Here is a 19,440-nt window from a genome sequence, read left to right on the forward strand (position 1 = left end):
GTTCCCCAGGGCCGCCCACCGAGTCTGAGCCGCGTTATAATCATTGGGCTCCCACACATTCAGGACACAGCGACGCACCTCCGGCAGCAGCGCAACCCCGGTGACTTGTCCCATGACCACATGAACCCGGCGCCAGTATTCCGCCACCTCGCGGCACTCCCAAAGGATATGGAGAAAGGTGGCACTGAGCCCACATCCCCGCTTACAGAGCCCGTCTTCAGAAAATCCCATCGAGACCAAACGGGGACCCGTCACATACACCCGGTGGAGAATCTTAAGCTGGACCAGGCGGAGACGGGCTGAAATGGCCACTTCCTTGGGGGACGACAGTGCGGACTGCCAGTCCTCGTCGTCCAGTTCCACCCCATCCCCCGTCCACGCCTCCCGAAGGCGCACCAAGAGGTCAGCCCGATTATTGATAAGTTTTTTATAAATTAAAGAGATAGTACTGTCGGGGACATGACCATCGAGTATGCGGTCCTCGAGGGGCGAAGAAGCCGGGATCTTGGTCCCCTCCCCAAAAACAGAGAGCAGGGCATGCCGAACCTGGGCGTAGCGGAAGAACTCCCTTTCCGTCAGTTCGTATTCGCTCTGGAGCGCCGCAAATGTTTTAACCGCGCCCTTAATCCATAAGTCTCCCACTCTACTAATACCAATCGTGTCCCAACGTTCAAACCCCTTCGTTGTCCAGAGGCTTCCCAGTCGGTCGGAGGCAAACAGGGGAGTAGCACGTGTTAATCGCTCACTCCAGCCCATGGCTACATTGGCCGCCTTCCAGATCCGTACCGCAATCTTAGTAGGGCCCGTATGGGTCCGTCCAGCCGAGCTGGAGTAAAGTGCCCTGTTATAGTTTCCGCCGGGAAGCAGGAATTTATCCATCTCATACGCCGGATTCAAGCCAGGCGCATACGTGGCATGGTTAATGGCCGATAGCTGTGAGGCCCAATAATACCTGCGAATGTCGGGAAGCGCGATGCCCCCGTCGTACCAGGGGAGAGTAAGCTTTGCCAGAGCGATACGCGCCAGTCCGTCCCACACCAGTCTCCTCTGCAGGCTCTCCACCTCCCGAAAGTAGGCCACAGGAATGACATCGAAGGAGTTCTGAAGTGCATAGAGGAATCTGGGAAGGGACATCATTTTAAACAGTGCTGCCCGACCCAGCGGGGACAAGGGCAGCTTACACCACCGAGCCGTGTCCTCCCTCAAACGCCGAAGTGGAAGCAGGAGATTCTGCTCATAGCGAGCCACCGGGTCCAACGAGACGTATATCCCCAGGTATTTAAAGCCGGACAGAGATAATTGGATCGGAAGCCGAGGCGGCAAGAGAGGAGGGTCGCCGGAGATAGGATAGACACAGGATTTGGACCAGTTGATCGTTAGACCCGAATTTCTCCCAAAGGAAGTCAGAACATCAAAGAGAACATTAAGCGACTGCCGCGGCGAGGTGAGATACAGGAGAATATCGTCCGCATACAACGAGACCCGATCCTCGAAGCCCGGGGCCCACCGGATCCCTCTGATCGAGGGCTCCCAGCGGAGCCAAGCAGCGAGCGGCTCCAGGGCAAGAGCAAAGAGCAGAGGGGACAACGGGCACCCCTGCCTCGTACCCCTACCGAGAGCGAAGGGCCGAGAGACCCGCCCATTAACCACCACCTGAGCCATGGGTCCCGTGTAAAGAAGCTTCACCCAGCCAAGAAATCCTTCCCCAAAGCCGAATTTGGTCAAGACAGCCCAGAGGAATGGCCACTCGATGGTGTCAAAGGCCATCGTTGCGTCTAAAGAAACCAGCACGGCTGGTTCGGAGAGGTACTCCGCCCTGGCGAGGGCGCCGTGAAGACGCCGCAAGTTAAGAGCGGTGTTACGATGAGGGATGAAGCCGCATTGATAAGGATGAATCAGATCGCAGATGACGCTCAACAAACGATTGGCAAGGACTTTAGCCAGGATTTTAGGCTCTGCGTTTAGCAGTGAAATAGGCCTGTAGGAGGCACAGCGGTCCCGTGGCTTACCGTCCTTGGGGATCACGACTATCGTAGCCAGACGCTGGTCAGCAGGAAGGGAACCTGCCTCAAGGGACTCCTGAAACATACGACGGAGGAAGGGCGCGAGTTTATCCGGGCGCAACTTATATAATTCAATAGGCAGACCGTTGGGACCCATCGCCTTGCCCGAACGAAGGGACCGAATCGCAGTTGCTATTTCATCTACAGACAAGGGGGCGTCCAGCTGCTCACGGTCTTCGACGGACAGGCAGGGCAAAGCAATATCCCTCAGCAGAAGGCAAGAGTCTTCTTCATCCCTATCAGTCACCGGGGAGTACACGGCCCGGAGGTGGTCAGCGAAACATTCCACAATCTCACCAGGCTCAGTCACACACACTCCATCCGAGACACGCAGCTCCGGGACCACACGATTCACTCTCTCCTTCTTATCCAGCCACGCAATCAACTTTCCCGCCTTGTCCCCGGCATCATACAATCGACCCTGCTGCTCCCTATACATCGTTTTGGCAGCGTCAGTGACAAGAGACCTGTATTCAAACTGTTTCAGGCTGAGGGCATGGAGCCCGTCCGGAGTGACACCCGTCTCCAAGGCCGACTCCAGCCCCGAGATGTCAGTCTCCAGCTTCACCACTGCCTCACTCTTGAGCTTCTTAGCCACCACTATCTGGGAGAGGGCGTGTCCGCGGATTACGGTTTTAAAGGCTTCCCACAGGGACATTGCGGACGACACCGACCCCTCGTTTTCAAGGAAGTATTGGTCCATAGCCTTAACCAGGCTGTCGCGAGTCGTAGGGTCTCGCAGGTACCACGGGTTAATGGGAGCGATCCGCCCTGCAGACCGCGACTCGGTGTCAAAGAGCAGCCACAGCGGGGAATGATCGGAGATACCCCGCGCCAGGTGCCTAACCTCTCGAATCCGACCAGTCTGCGCCGCGGGCATAAGGAAATAGTCTAACCTAGAAAGACTCCCATGCGCCCCAGAGTGAAAGGTGTACTGACATTGGGTCGGATGCATTAATGTCCAACTATCTACCAGGCCGAAGGTCTCCAACAGTCCACCAAGCCATGCCTGGGCAGCGGGGAGGGCCCTGGGTGGGTGACGATCCAGGTCACCCGAAACCACCGAATTAAAGTCCCCGCCCATAAGCAAAAGACTATCCGGAAGTTCAAGCAGCATTCGACCCAAGTCCGCGAAGGTGGAGTTCTGGAGGCCCGGGGGGACGTAAACTGAGACCAGGGAAAGGGGCTGCCCCTCCCACCTCCCAGTCAGACACACATAGCGCCCTCTGTCATCCGAGACTACCCTAGTGATATCCAACGGAAGTGAGGATCGCAGGAGAATGCCCACCCCCCTGGAACCAGTTGTGAAACCAGAATGGGCCACGAGGCGGTATCCCCCCCTGTTCATTGCATGACAAACATTACCAACCAGATGCGTCTCCTGGATAAACACCACATCAGGAGTCAGACGACGCAAATACTGCAGTACTACACCCCGTTTGATACGGTCCCCCAACCCGTTGACGCTCGCTACATTTTTTAAGGTGAGGATGAGATGTGAGCTATTTAATATCAACTGGGTTTAGTTGGAGTAGCATAACCTTTACACACTGTGGGCCCGATTCACAGAACTAACTTAAGACAAAATCCTAAACTTACTACCATTTTGGTATTCACAGAAGGCACTTACTCATTTTGGTATTCGCAGAAGGCTCTTACTCATTTCGGTATTCACAGAAGTTAGGAATCCTAACTTTAGCACTCCTAAATGCCTTCTGTGAATACCGAAAATCTTAAAGTTAGGATTTTTCTCAGTTTGGAAGTAGTAAAGTTAAGACTGCTAATTTTACTACTCCTAAACTGAGAAAAATCCTAACTTTAAGACTTTGGGTGTTCACAGAAGGCATTTAGGAGTCCTAAAGTTAGGAGTCCTAACTTTACTACTCCTAAACTGAGAAAAATCCTAATTTTAAGACTTTCTGTTTTCACAGAAGGCATTTAGGAGTCCTGGAGGACCTGCTAGGCCCACAGCAGAAATGATCTCAAATAGGTGGAAGTAACAGCGATAGAGGACAGAGGAGGAGCCTGACACCACCAGGAGACGCCAGTGCGGTGCAGCCTTTGCACGTAGTGGACACGCTGCCTCTCTCAGATTGAAGATCATGTGGAATAGACATTTGGAGGTAATTCACCCACATGAGCATCTAGCTGTGCGGGGGCTCGCTGTGTCATAAGTGTGTATTGGATGTGCCTAAACCCACGCGCAAGTTCCTCTTACTGGACAAAAGCAGATACATCGGAAAATGAAGGGTTAACAGAGGCTGAGACGACTCCGAGTACGGTCGTGAGGCGCTACAAGGCCGAGGGTCCTGGGGGCACAGGTGTGAGAGTACTGACCCCACTGTCGATATTCATGAACAGGGGTGATTCGCTTTGCCCCCTGCTTCCATACGAGGTGCTAACAATCTCCAAAGGAAAGCGACCTCCATCTGTACGCAAATAGGTGGGAGACAAAGCTGAGGTAGTGGGAGCAGTGACTGGGGCACGCTGCCTGGCCCACCAAAGAAGCAATAAGTACTGGCGAACACAGAGCAGCCCCCAGGCCTTCGGCTGGAGCGGAGAGGTTGCGCACAAAGATAGCCCTCAGGAAAAACGCGGATCTATTTAGGGAGCATCAGAGAGGCAGTCCCGAGGACAACCCGACAGGCCGACGGCGAGAGCGCTCTACCCGATGGGTAGGCGGCGGGAAATACCCGGGACCGGCCCGGACTTGTTCTTTGACCCCTGGGACGTTACAGTGCACACGTGGTAACGGGTAGGGGACCTTCATGACAGAGGGACACGGTTGTAGGAGTGATCTCCCATGAAGTACTTGAACTCACATACGCAACGGAGTGGCGATAGCCCCAGGAGCGGATGGCACAACAGCTTGATGACTACGAAGGCCACGCACGCCGTAATAATATCCGCATCTTATGGGTTCCGGAAATGGCAGAGGTGCCGGCAGCGGATCTATATGTGGAGGAACTCATCACCAAGCACCTCAGGCCCAAGACTTTGTCCAGCTACTTCTCGATTGAAAGGGCCCCCAGAGTTCCAGGGGGCAGGCCTAAACCTGGGGCACCCCGAGGCCCCTCATCGCCCGAGTATTCAACTATCGGGATAGAGACATTATCCTGCAGACTGCGAGATACAATCCCCCACTGAGAATAGAAAATAATGAGGTGGCCTTCTTTCCAGACTTTACAGCCAAGGTCCAAGCCCAACGTCTTAGCTTCCAGGCAGTGAAGAGGGAACTGCGGGACCGTGAGATAAAATACGCTATGCTGTTTCCAGCAAAGCTGAGATTGGAATCGGATGGTAACACGTGGTTTTTTGAATCGCCTGAGGAAGTGTGGGACTGGATGGAGGGGTGGAGCCGAGCGGGAAGCCAAAGAAGAGATCGCACTGGCAGGTCGGGCCAGCAAAGAGGTGGTCATACAGAAGCTCCAGGCAGTGGCGCAGCGGAGGGAGACGGTCAGATGATGGAGCTGGAATAACGACACCTTGAGGACGACACGGAGGGCAGGTGCCCAGCTGAGTGAGCAAGTATCGGGGGGAGTGATAAGGTTCCTGTTATCATTTGCGCAAAACATTGCAGTTGGAACCTGGGGAATTTGTTGCGACATGTGGGACTAATTGATGAGGCTCCAGCCGGGACTAAAACAAACGTAAAAAGTGGATGGATAAACTTAAACAATTTTGATATGTACATGCGGGGATGGGAGTTGACTAACCCCATGCTTTTTCAGCATTTCAGGGAGGGAGAGAGGCACTCTGCCATGTTTGGGAGTGGGTAGTTTTAAATCCAAGGGCAGGGGGGCAGGGAGGGGGGAGGTACTGGGGGGACGGGAATGGGGAGGTGTTTAATTGTTCATTATTTTATTGGTATGCGATGTAGCTATGTGATCCTGATACACAAAGTGGCCATGCTGAAGAGTAGACACACAGATGAGGTGGCTATTACAAGCTTCTTCTCCGTTTGAATTGATCTGTATACTTGGGAGTTGGGTTGAGAAAAGCTAAGGGGAGGGGATAGAGATAGAGTACTCTCTGTCTTAACCTGGAATATCAATGGTATTGGTGACAAGATTAAGAGGGGTATAGTGCAACAACATCTAAAGCGGCATTCCCCTGACGTGGTTCTGTTGCAAGAAACGCACCTTGTGGGACAGAAGACTAAGGCCCTCACCAGGTGGGGGTACAAACTCCTGGTTCATGCAGATTATACCACGGGTTCGAGGGGGACGGCAATCCTGGTAAAGAAAAGCACACCCTTCATTGTTCACAAGACTTGGACTGACCCAGTGGGTAGGTTTGCTGGGGCGGAGGCTCAGTGGGAAGGAAGGGACATTAACATAATCTCAGTTTATTTACCGCCCGCTCTGGGTAAGGCAGCACTGGCGGACCTTGGACGCAAACTGACAGGACTTCAAGCGGGTCCATTAATCATGGGGGGAGACTATAATATGACATTAGATGACACGACTGATCGACACCCACCGAGATCAAGAGTGAAATCTAACGGGCTGGTGGCTGAATTTACGAAGGCACTGGACCTCACTGATGTAGGCCTAGCGCTCCATCCCACTAACAAATCATTCACGTACTTTTCCAATGAGCACCAAAGTTTATCTCATAATGATTATTTCCTTACACACGCGACCTCGATGGGGAATTTTGCCCAGTTCCGAGTTCTGCCTAGAAGCATATTGGATCACTCCCCAGTTTGGGTAGACTACACACACTGGGAGAGGCTGGCACGCACCACCATCGTCCTACACCCATGGCTCCTACACATACCTGACATAAGGGAGGAACTCCGTACACAAACAGAGAATAATTTTGCAGAAAACATGGGCTCTGTCGAATCCGCACAAACAATTTGGAAAGCCTACAAGTAGCTTTCAAAGGGCAAGCTCTATCTTTAAAGACAGGATACGTCACCAAGAAATGCGTGCTTCTGGTTCAGGTAGAGACGGACCTCCTTGAACTGGAATGGGAACATGCATACGAACCGTCGGCCGACACTAGTCATAGACTTTTAATGAAGCAAGATGAATACAGGATAAAAACCAGGGAACACATGATGGCTAGGTATTGCAGCACCCAACACAGAATATATGAAATGGGAGATAGGACAGGCAGGACTCTAGCGTGGTTGGAAAGGCGAGAGCAAGGTACAAGGTGGGTACACAGACTGACAAAGTCAGGGGGGAAACTGGGACATATCCTCGGGAGATAGCAGAGGAATTTGCAGATCACCTGGAACAGGTGTACTCCCCTTCTACCCGATACACGGCTGACGATTCACATCAGCTCCTCCGAGACAGTGATGTGCTGATCCTCTCAGACGTGGAGAGAGAAACTCTAGACAGGGATCTATCGAATGAGGAGATTAGCAAGGCCATAGGACAGATTAAATCCGGGAAAGCGATGGGCCAAATGGTATACCGGTGGAGTTTCTAAAAGCCACTGCTTCTCAAACTGTGCCACACTTACGGGCCATGTACGAGGAAAGCCTAGAGGCGGGCAGGCTACCAGTGGACCAACGGTTAGCTACCATTGTAGTTATCCATAAGCCGGGAAAAACAGCAGATAGTTGTGGCTCCTATAGGCCAATCTCGCTGATTAAAGCGGAAGCAAAGACACTGGCAAAAGTTCTGGCCAATAGGCTTGTGACGGTCATTGCTTCCCTGATCCATCCGGATCAATCCGGATTTATGCCAGGGAGGAATGAGGCCCTTAATATACGACGCCTACATAATGTGATGACCCGTAGGGAATATATTGAAGAGGACGCGGCAGTGTTGTCTCTCGATGATTCAATGGCATTCGACTCAATAGAATGGCCGGATCTGTTCGCAGTCCTGGAAAAGGTGGGACTAGGCCCTAAATTTATAGCCTGGGTGAAGCTACTATACACTGATGTGTTGGGACAAGTAAGGGCCAACAGCTATACGTCCCGGACATTTAGATTACAAAGCGGTACCAGACAGGGTTGTCCACTATCCCTGCTGATATTCTCTCTCCTGCTGGAACCCCTAGAGGCATGGGTGCGCCGAGATGTTATGGTGCGGGGGTTGCAATAGGCAGATGTAGAGGATCGTATATCCCTGCATGCCGACAACATACTGCTATATCTAGCTTCCCCATACAAGTCTATACACATAGTGCTTGACATCTTCACGAACTTTGGGAAATACTCTGGCTATGCGATTAACTGGCATAAGTCCATATTGTTCATGCTGCGGGGCCAGGTCCCCCGACTCCCGGTTCACTGCACAATAGCGGTGGCGGAGGAAGGGTTTCGATACTTGGGGGTCTTTGTTACTTCGGATTCGGTTCTTTTCTGCATCTCCAATTTAGCTCCCCCACTGGCTAAAGTACGCGCTGACGTGAAGCACTGGAGGTCCCTGCCTCTTTCACTGTTGGGTCGAGCTGCCCTCTTTAAAATGTTGGCTCTCTCCCGTTTTCGATACATACTCCATAATTGCCTGCATAGAGTCCCTGACTCCTATTTTAAAGCAGTGGAGGGCAAAATCCGCACATTGTTGTGGGATGGGAAGGCCCCCCAGGGTGGCAATGAAGAAATTGACTAAAGGCTGGTATGATGGAGGCATAGCACTGCCTGACCTGCAACTCTATTATTGGGCGGCGCAGTTGGTGACTGTCAATCACTGGATATATCACCCCCCGGATGACCCGGCATACGCTCTAGATAGGTATCAGATTGATCGCTCCGGTTACCTAGGGGCCTTATACTCCAGGGACAGGAAGAATAAAAAGAAACTCTTTGGACCCACCCAACATACACTAGAAATATGGCGCATAGCAAATTCTCGTCTGGGATGGGCGGGTGTCCTCTCTAAAGCAACGCCACTATGGTATACGCAGAAGTTGGGCATTCTGTGCTATCAGCTTGGGTTCGGCAAATGGGACCTGATAGGTATCTCAGCAGTAAAAGACCTGGTTAAAAAGGGTTCAATTCTTACATTTGGAGACCTTCAGAGCCAATACCACCTGGCCCAGGGAGAAATATACAGATATTTGCAAATAAGACACGCAATTCAGGCTGCGTTCCCGACCCTTAAAGACATACCGGAGTCGTCCCCACTGGAGGACCGTTTGCTGGATGGGCCTCTACTCTCTAAAGCGATATCTCTCGCATATAAAAAGTTGAGTAATAATCTGCCAGACGCCTTTCCAAAGCTTAGAGAGCGATGGCAGGATGATCTAGGCCCGATAAGTGATGAGGAATGGCAATTGGCTCTCATGTACCCCAGGGAAGCGGCTATCACACTTAAATTTAGGCTTATGCAGCTGAGGATACTTCACCGATCATACATGACAGGGACAACCTTGGCGAAAATAGGGTCTGGACTTGATGACCTTTTTTGAGAGAATGCGGACAACAAACCACCTTCTATCATATTCTGTGGAGCTGCCCAGCCCTACGTATTCTCTGGGAGGGAGCTTTGCATCACATGCAGACAGCCTTGGGAAAGGAGATAGTGTTGACGCCACAACTGGCACTGCTGAACATATGGGATGCAACCGATCTCACTGAAGTCGAACAGCAATTCACAACACTGGGGTACACGTTAGTCAAACGGGAACTGGCAAGAGGATGGGGTAGCGAACCCACCATCCACTATTGTGTGGGCTAAAGAGCTAGATAGGTACATGTTGGCGTAATCGGAAGTCTTCGTAGCTAGGGGGTGCCCCCAAAAATGGGATCGGAAGTGGTCAAAGTGGAATGAGTATCGTGGAGATTTTGTGTGTCCCCTATGAAAGAATTGGAGATGCGCAGGAAGGCGGAGAGGGTTGGGAATGTTTGATATATACCTATGTTACTGTAAGCACATGTACTGTACTGATTAACTCGATAAATGTCGTCTAACAATTTTGTATGGCTGTCAATAAAACCAATAAACATATTGTAAAAAATAAAATACAGACTACCATTTTTGAAACCATAGACACACCAATACCAGTTAGTACATACCCATTCACTAATTCCTAGGTCTACACACACATCCACTCATTCACCCATACAGTCACTCATACATGCAGTCAACCTATACAGACACTCACACACCGCCACTCAGCCATAGAGTTACTCACACACCTAGTCAGTTATGTTAACAATCAATCACACTCCCATTTACTCACCTGTACAGTTATACACACACCACCTAACTTATTCAAACATATACTAACACATACTTATACTCGTATACAATAACTAATACAAGCACACACTGATCCATACAGCCACTCTCACAATCACACTCTCTCACATATAGTCATTTATACATTCCAACACTCACATATACTGCCTTTCACATATGCAGTTACTCACACATGTACCACTGAGGCATCCACTCAATCACTAACACACCCATACACACACTCACCCACCCATACAGCCCTTCATAGACACACTCTTGAACTCATACACCCAGTGAATCATCCACTCACACATCTATGCACAGAGTCACACCCCCCACCCACCTACCCAGGCACCCATACAGATACGCAGACAACCAATCAATACCCTTATAGATCCTCATTTAGCAACTCACCAACCCATGCAACTGCTTACACACCAACTGACAAACTAAACTGTGTGAATGTCTGTATCAGTCACTAACTCATGCATTTAGTAAGACACATTTAGTCACTCACTTATACAGTCAGTCACGCATCTACTAAATCATCCATCCAGACACTTATACACTCTTCAAAACACCTTGGCATATATATAAAGCATATTTAAACTTTATAGAAACACACAGTCACTGTATGATGTCGTCAGTTATGACACTGACCATGTCATGAATGATGTAATGTGAGACGTCATCAGCAGTGCATTGCGGGGGTGCGAGTTATAGTTAGCTGAACAAACTATAACGGCTGAATTTCTCTGGTTTTGTAAGATCGAAATGTCTAACTAACTTTAATATATATATATATATATATTTATATACATATATATATATATATATATATATATATATATATATATATATATATATATATATATATATATATATATATATATATATATATATATATATATATATATATATATATATATATATATATATCTCGATCTCCAGCTTCCCCTCCAAACCGGACATTGACACAACAGTTTGTTCAATGCTTGCTGTGACGCATTTTGGCAGTTTCTCCTGCCAAAATGCACTGAGCACTATTACCCCCCATTCTTTGTTGGGAGCAGTCGGTCACATGATGCAACTGACATAGAGAACATACTTCAGAACCACAGAGATTGCATTCGGCAACAAATGCCAAAATAATTACAATTCCTACTGGAATTATTTTCACAACACGTATTTCATTTTTGAAAAATAATTTTCCAGTTAATTTTATATTTTTTCTGATTTATCCCATTTTGCAAATTCTTTTGTAACATTTTTTTGGCACATCAAATATCAATTCTCCTAAGGTATTTCTGTCATAATTAACACCAAATCATATCGGAAACATTTTTACAGCTACGTGATACACATTTCCGTACTTTGCGGAAAAATAAAAATCCAAATGTTGACAAATCCAAAACTGCTCAATTGGTGTACAGTACATAAGTATTTTATGATTGTAAAGTGCATATGCATACAAGGCTCACTCCCTCAGTACTACTAACAGACTCTGTTTTAAAGTGCTCGATAAGGGTTTGTACTGAAACATACTTCCAATGTACTACTGTGCAGTCCCTCCGGTGGTACCTGTGTCAAGAAAGTAAACTGTAAGAGTATTGCACATGTTACCCATATTAAAAGTGCATATGCTTAAATATAAAAATTTCTTGAATTTGTAAAATGTACACCATTCAGTGGATCTTGAAACCTTCAAAGCCTTACAAAAAGGCCAAACAAAAAGAGGAGGGGAAGGATTTTGTAGCCATAGGAAAGCTGTTGTTCTATAATGCCTTCCCTACAAACATCCATGTCACATGTTTCATGTGTCATGTAAGCTTTCTCACTGCCTGTCTGTTCAAATTTCCCTTAGATGGCAACATTGTATGCTAAATACCATGAAAAATGACAGAGTGCACACCTTCTTACTCACGGGTTTTTTGCGTGGTTAATTCGTTCAATAGTTAAATGCGTGCAAGCCCGAAATCGTGGACTGCCCAGCCACGTGGGAATCAAATGGAGAGATATGTGGGGCGGAACTCCACCCCACTTCGGACGCACAGCGTTCGTGTGGGCATATCAAAAATGCCACAAGTAAATCCGTCTTAGCAAAAAGTTGTATTTCCATTTGAACCATTTTTTATACATGATAAGTCCTTTTCATCCAGTCGAATATTAGACACTATGTATTACATTAAATCCTTAGTGCATGTAGACATGCCAATACAGGCCTTGATCTGCAGCATGGAATGATACATAGGTCTTCCTTGGCAAATGTTTCTCGTTACCCAATGCATTTCGGGCCTAGTTTGGCCCTTCGTCAGGGGTTATCTACAAATTAAAACAAATCAATTAACTTCTGTCTTTAAACAACTCTAGTTTGTCTCTTTGCATACATAAAAGATGAAAAGTGCGAACTTCGTGAAGGTTTTACCCCATAATCAACGTAATGCCCACAGAATTCACGATGTACATTTAAATCGGTAAATACCCACTCTTGCAACTCCCGTGATAATCAGAAGTCCAACTCATTAAACTAGTTATACACATCCCCCACAAATGGGTTAACAACCCCCTCTAGCCCAGGTATGATGTCTACGTAACCATTTACACACAAACGCGTACCTTAAATGTTTCGATGACTGCTTTCATTTGAGTTTTAAATTGTTGTGAGTGCCTCGCTATGTTACGCAATTTTAAACACCTGCTCTATAACCCCACCCATTCATGTTCCTCCAATGAACACCCTTGGTTCTTACAAGCTACAACATGGGTTTACAAAACTAAAGAGCCCATTATTTCACTCAACATATATATGTGCTGAGAAGGACCACGCGTAGCAGTGAGTGAGTTCATAAATTGTCTTTATTTCAAAAGTTACGCTTCAACAGTATTCAAATATTTTCATATACGCACATAACTTCCACAGCCAAGCCAACACATGGTTTGCGAGTTACTCGCTTCTTCAGTGTTTCCAATAATAATCATCAAGCTAATGCTTCAATTCTTCAAATTTCTTTCCAACACCACCATCATCATCTGAAATATCCTCTGCTATTTGTTTTGTCATGAGATCCGGGAAGCGATAGAGGATTATTTCACCATTAACACTGGGTCTGTGGACTCCTGGCCGGTGTTGTGGGAGGGGTTCAAAGCCTACATCCACGGGGTCTGTATCTCTAAGCACGCTGGTGTACTCAAGGCACAACGTTCAACACTTGCACGTCTAGAGAGTGACCTGGCACTGCTGGATGACGAGGCACGACTCGCGGCTTCGGACACTTTGCGTGTTAGGAGATTAACTCTCCTCACAGAATACAGGGATACAGCGGATCGTGAGATCCTGTACTAGGGTAAATATCAATCGGCTCGTAAATACGTGGAGGGCGATCGACCAGGCTGCACACTAGTACAGACTCTTAGGCCTCCATACAGCAAAGCTTACATCTTGGAGATCCGTAACAGCGAAGGGACACTGCTCACGACCTCCTCAGATATCAGGGATGAATTTTTATCTTACTACTCTACGCTGTACACATCCAAACACAGCGCCGATATGTCTGCACAAGAGGATTAGCTGTCGGAGATTGCCTTAGTTTTCCTAGAAAAAAACATGCAGGAATTTATGGCGGAGCCAATCACAGTGACGGAGGTGCGAGGGGCGATTAAAGTACTGAGTGGCTCTTCCGCCCCAGGGCTAGATGGATTTACTGGAGAGTTTTATAAAGCCTTTTCCGATCTTCTAGCAACAAAATTGATTGAGGTATATGCGGAGGCCCTGGAAAAGCAAACTTTACCGCCAACGCTAAGCAAAGCGGTTATTTTTCTTTTGCCGGAACCCGGTAAAGATCCCTCCCTGTGCGGATCATATGGGCCCCTCTCACTCTTGAATTTAGACTATAAAATATTAGCCAAGATTGTGGCCAATTGGCTGTCGCAGTTAATGGAGTTCATTATCTCCCCAGCGCAATCAGGCTTCGTCCCACATCGCTCAACCTTGTTAAATTTGCGGACCTTGTTCGCAGTGTTGCATAGGATTAATCCCAAAACTCCTGCCACGGCTATCCTGCTCGACACCGAAAAAGCCTTTGACACACTCGAATGGCCCTTCTTTTTGTCCATAATGCGTCGTATGGGTATGCCAATGAGTTTCATTTCTACGGTTGGCCTACTTTATAGTCGGCCGACAGTGAGACTTCGCATTAACGGCACTCTCTCGGGCTCTTTCACATTAACTCAAGGTACGCGTCAGGGATGTCCTCTATCACCCCTTCTATTCATTCTTGCCATGGACCCCCTGATACGGCACTTTCAGGAACGTCATCTCCATAGAGGACTGCAGTTTCGAACAGGTCCTCTTCTGGTTTCATTATACGCTGACGATACTATTCTTTATGTCAGAGAACCACAACTGACCCTAGCCCCTCTCATACGTGAAATTCTTCGCTTCGGACAATACTCTAGGTTGGGTATTAATTGGCACAAATCGATTATTTTTCCATTGACTAACAGCACGATCCCTTGGGAATGTGAGTTTCCGCTGGAATGATGTTTGGATTCGGTCAGATATTTGGGTATTCAGGTCCATTTAGATCAAGACCAGATTCTGCGCCTTAATTACGGTGCAGTGGTGGCGAGACTGGAGTCCCAGGTGGAGAAATGGTTACGGCTCCCTTCATCCATGGCTGGCAGAATCGCCATAATTAAAATGATGGTTTTATCTAACTTTTTATATCTTTTTAGTAATATCCCCATAACCCTCACGCACAGTTTTTTCCGAACACTGCGTTCTCATCTTCCCCGACTGGTGTGGGGAGGCGGGAATCCCCGGGTAAGATGGAAGATACTTACATTTCCGTACGATAGAGGAGGATTTGGGGTGCCAGACTTTTATTTATACTATCTAGTGGCACAGTGCAGTTATGCCTTTGCCTGGTACCACCCAGATGCGAGGATCCCTTTCTTGTGCCCAGAGGCCGACTTTGTTCTTCCTGAGCAATTAGCTGCGGTTTTACCTAGGGGAGAACCCAGGAGTCCAGTAGACATTCAAACTGTGTCTACCACTAGCTGGGCCTGGAGTAGACTGATCCGTTACACCGGCACGGCAGTTCTATATTTCTCCGCCCTTCCGCTGCTGAATGCTCGTTGGCTCCCCATAACCGGAGAGAGGCTAGTGCAACGCACGCTTACTAAATTTGACATCAGCTCGGTTGGTGATTTGTACCCGGGTGGACATGTCTTCTCGGCTACAGAGGACGTCCGCTTCCAAGAAGCCACTTTCGTGGACCAATTTCGGAGCTAAGGACCACGATCGATGGCTTTCCGCTGGAGCCTGTCTCCTTCAAACCACTATCGCTCCTGATAGAGAATAAAGTGGTACACATATAATCTCCAAACTTTATAAGCTATGCATAGCACAGGTCCCAATCGTTGATGATAAACTTAGTGGGAGGCAGATTTACGGCACCCGATTTTGGACGACCAGTGGATGGCCTGCTGCAAAGTCACAAAGGACATTTCCTTAACTAGCAGACATAAATTATTACACTTTAAATTTCTCCGAAGAACATACATGACGCCTGCCAAATTGCATAAAATTGATCCCGATAGGCCACACACATGTCGAAAATGTGGCGCTCAGTACGCAGATTTTGCTCATTTAACCTGGACATGCCTGCACATACACTCCTATTGGGTACAGGTGCACAAAGTATTAGGGGACATTCTTGGGCTTCCTCTGGTCACTATACCGGAAGTGACATTGATGGGTTACACGATCAAGTTTCCCAAACCAGTCAGAAAGCTTGCTACTCTAGGCCTTCTCTTAGCAAAGCGAGAGATAGCACTACATTGGGACAGCTCAGTTTCTCCCACGCTACAAAGCTGGTTGAATGGCTTAGCATATTGCAATACACACAGCGAAATCTACTCTAGCCTCATGCCCAGCACTTCTCGTCCTAAAAATATCTGGGGCCCGTACAAGACATATCTGGATAATTTGCGCATCTCATCCCCCTCCCAATCTACTTCAGGGAATTGTACCAGCGGGTATAGGATAGATTATATGGTATGTACCTGGACGAGCACAAAGAGGTTCTATATGACATTGCTGATTTTTGCATCACCGTCCTTTTTTGTCCAAACAGCTGGTACTGTTATGTGTGGAGCAGGATGCTGTCAGGTGTCGGACAGGTCGCTGGATGTATTGACATGCACTGAAGGGACATTCCAGGGTGGGACACGTTGTTTGCCAAACAGGGTTCTGTGTTGATCTGTATATTGGAGCCATGGCGGAAAATTCAAGATGACTATTTCCATGATGTTGTGAATGAGGGGAAATTATACGATAAGTATGATGTACCTGCCAAAGATAATTCTATTTGGATTGTTCATATGCTTTTGTTTTATGAAACATAATGAAAATAGAGTTGGAAAAAAAAATATCCTCTGCTATCTCTTCTAGATTGTAACCATGGTCAAAATTGTCTCGTGAGATTTTCAATAGTTATAGTTAGCTGAGCTAACTAAAACTTGTGCCACCGCAATGCACTGCTTATGACCTCACATAGTATATCACTCAGAAATGGTCAGTGACCGCACTCATGACATTACTGATGATGTCTCAAATGACATCACTGATAACATCCCAGTGACTATGAGTGTTTCTAAAAAGTTTATGAGTATTAAATATATATACAGCAAGGTGTATTGATAAATCAGTGAGTGTACAAGTTCCTGTATGGATGATTTAGTGGGTGCGTGACCGACTGCTTAAGTGAGTAATTATAACTGTCTCAGTGAATGTATGTGTGAGGGACTAATTTGTGTGAATGTCTGTATCGGTCAGTTGGTGTGTAAGTGGCTGCATGGGTTGGTGAGTAGGTTCATGAGCAGCTGTATGGGTTATTGATTGGTTTTCTGAATACCTGTATGGATGTATGAGAGTCTGTGTGGGTGAGAGGGTGTGTGACTTCCTGCATGGTTAATGAGTGGGGGAATCTGTAGCTGTATGGGTTTGTCAGTACATCTGAGAGGGTCTGTATGGGTGGGTGAGTGTGTGTATACCTGTATCAATGAGTGAATGTATGTGTCATTGGTATATAAATGAGTAAATGAATATGTGAAAGGCAGTATAGGTGAGTGTTGGAGTATAAATGTGACTGTACATGTGAGTGAGTGATTGTGAGAGTGGCTGTATGGGTGAGTAGGCACTTGTATCAGTGACAATAGGTGAGTAGGTATGTCTTGATATCTGCATAAATAAGTGAGTTGGTGTGTGTATAACTGTATAGATGAGTAAGAAAGTAAAAGGCTGTGTGATTGACTTTGGGTGATTGACTAGGTGTATGAGTAGCTGTATGGGTCACTGAGTGTGGCTGAATGAGTAGATATATCAGTGGCATTGTTAGTGAGTGAGTTGGTTTATGAGTGGCTGTATGGGTAACTTATTGGATGTGTGTGTAGACCTATTAATCAGTGAGTGGGTATGTAAGTACTGGTATAGCTGTGTCAATGGTTTCGAGAATGGTAGTGTGAAAATTGGAGTGGGTGTATGAAAGGATATATGGGGGTATGGGTGGTTGCATCAGAGATTCTGTGGATGTCATCTTCAGTGATGTCATCAGTGATGCCATTTGAGATGTCATCAATGATGTTACTGACCATGTCATGGGTGATGTAATATGTGAGTTCATAAACAGTGCATTGTGGGGGTGCAAGTTATAGTTAGCTCATCTAACTATAACTTCTGAAAGTCTTTGGTTTTCTACAAGTAAAATATAAGCCTAACTATAAGGTACTTGTAACCTTTGTGTTTTTCAGTGAATATCTAAGGATGTTTTTAAACCTATTTTCTAACTATAACAGCCCTGTAACCGTTGGTTTTTTCTGTGAATTTCTTAAGGTTTTTAAATGCTAATTCCTAACTATAACTTAGCTGTAACCTTTGGTGTTTTCAGTGAATTCACATGGTTTTGTAAGTGGCAATGGTCTTTGCAGAATTTTGTGGAAAGGAAACAGGGCCTCTGACCAGCTCTTAAAACCCCAGCTGAGTAGGACTTATGGAAAGTACCTGGAGGGCTTTGTGGTCAGAAGGTCCTTTCGCGTCAAGACAACTTTATTTCCCAACCAGTATTATGCCAAGAGATGTGTTTGCACAGTGGTGCAGAAAGGGGGCCGGACCTCTGAAAACCTCTTAGCAAATTGACTTTGTGGGACTTGCTGGTGGCTACAAGATGGATACTTGTCTCCCAAATATGCCCAATAGCCAAGGATACTTTATCCCCCAACTAGTACTATGCCAGGTAGTGATTTGTTTGCAGAGTGATGGAGAAAGGACATCCTTGATGATTGAACAGGTAGTGCCTGTATGATTATATGAGTCCCATTGTCACCCAAATTCATGGGGAATTAAAATTGGTGCCAAACTAGTGCAATGCACAATCTCAAAACATCACATGACTGGGAAAGTAAGGAATATCACTTGATAATATACTGTTCAGTAAAAAGAATAGGAAGTATACACCCACTCCTCCTTCTTGAATGTTCTTATTCCAGAAGTTTATTGTGAGTAGGTTGTAGATTTTGACTGTTGACTTTTTTTGGACTCATGTGGGACAACGTTCATGTTATATCCTCTTAAAACTTATCATAGAAAATGCCTCCAACTGCCGATCAAGCAGAAGGAAGCTGGAGGACAATCTGCATAGGTGGCAACAGCAACAATTCCCAGCCAGAAAGTCCCTTTAGAGGTACAGACTACTACAACAGATATGGCTCCACAATTTTCAAGAATGATTACATATTGCATGGACTGCAGTGTTGTAATAAGAGCTGGTGAGCAGTGTGTTACAGCTATTTACAATGCTGCCAAAAATCATACATGTTATTTCTTCCCCCCTTATACATTCTTGCACGTTTCCTAAGAGGAGTTCATAGTGAGCAGCAAGAAGGCAACACAAAGCTGAAGGACCCTCAACCTCAATAGCAGCACAACAACACAGAAGCAGAGAGTCCATTCAAAAGTCCATTCTCAGCTTCAAAATTTGGCTACACAGTTTTTCCTGATGGCATTATAATGCATGGATTTTGGAGTTATTCCTGGAGAGCAGGGATAATAACTGTTAATTTTTTTTTTACTTTTGACCTTCTTAGTTTTAGCAGGTATTGTATTATCTTACAAAATGGGTGTCTAATATGTATGTGTTGTTCATTTTATTATCTTCCAATTAATT

The sequence above is a fragment of the Triturus cristatus genome, chromosome 8 (assembly GCF_964204655.1).
Source record: "Triturus cristatus chromosome 8, aTriCri1.1, whole genome shotgun sequence".
Classification (NCBI taxonomy): domain Eukaryota; kingdom Metazoa; phylum Chordata; class Amphibia; order Caudata; family Salamandridae; genus Triturus; species Triturus cristatus.